Below are 1,251 nucleotides of genomic sequence, written 5' to 3' on the forward strand. Positions count from 1 at the left end.
GGTGCCAGATGAAGTTCCATGTGGAGGAGGGTCACGTGATGCATTTTGGTATGAAGAACATGTACAAAAAAGTGTAATTTTGAAGGTGGTGAGGGAGTATGAAGACCTGGGTGTACCTGTCCATAGATCATTAATGGAGGTGGAGAGAGCATTTAATTGATAATATAGTATCGTGGGCTTTATTAATTGGGGAGTAGAGTAAAAGAGCAAAGGGGTTGTGCTGAATATATATTAAAAACTCATTAGACCACAGCTGGAATATTGTGTGCAGCTCTGGGCATCACATTGTAGGAAGGATGCAAACTCATTGGACAGAATGCAGATGAGGTTAACAAGAATCGTTCCAGGGATGATAAACCTCAGCTATGAGGATAGATTGGAGAGGTTGAGACTGCTCACCTTATGGAGAAGGATAGAGCGATATTTGTTCGGGAGATTCAAAAATCATGAAGGGGCTGGAAGAGTCGATATGGAAAAGCTGTTACTAATTGCAAAGGGTTCAAGAACGAGAGGGCGCAGATTTAATGTGATTTGCAAAATAACCAAACGTGAAGACAGAAAATAAATTTTTATACGCGATCAATGTTTCGGGTCGGGAATGCATTGTCTGGGGGAATGAGGTGGAGGAAGGTTCAATCGAGATATTAAAGAGGGCATTAGATTATTAATTCAATAGAAACCGTGTGCATGGATAGGAGGGAAAAGGCAGGGCAATGGTACTAAGTCATCCAACTCATTTGGAGAGCCGGTGAAGGCCCAATGGGTCGAATGACCAACTTCTGTGTCGTTTAAATCCTGCGTTTCTGATACAGAAACAGGGTGAGAGAGATACTACAAGGCAGTGAGTTATAGACAGACAGAGAGAGAGAGAGAGAGAAAGAGAAGGCTGGGAAAGGGAAAACGAGGGGGAAGTATGTGAGGGAGGGACGGTGGAACCGTGAGGTGGAGAGTCCCAGACTCCTGGACACAGATGGAGCGAGTTTTTTTATGCAATGTTGTTGCTGCAATTTTTGGCCCCTCCTCAATTTCGGAATGCCCCCTCAAAATTTCGCCACCCCCTCCCCCCACTCTCTCTCTCTCTCTCTCTCTCTCTATCTCTCTCCCCCCCCCCCACCCCCACCCCCACTAACCCCAATGCCACACTTATTTATCAGGACACCATTAAGTTAGTCTCGCCTTCATTATTTCTGAGCTCCCGGCCATTTCTTTTGATTCCCCCCTTTAATTCTCAGGTTGCCCCATTATCAGCGG

This window comes from Cetorhinus maximus, chromosome 11, assembly GCF_964194155.1.
Source record: "Cetorhinus maximus chromosome 11, sCetMax3.hap1.1, whole genome shotgun sequence".
NCBI classification, from domain to species: Eukaryota; Metazoa; Chordata; class Chondrichthyes; order Lamniformes; family Cetorhinidae; genus Cetorhinus; species Cetorhinus maximus.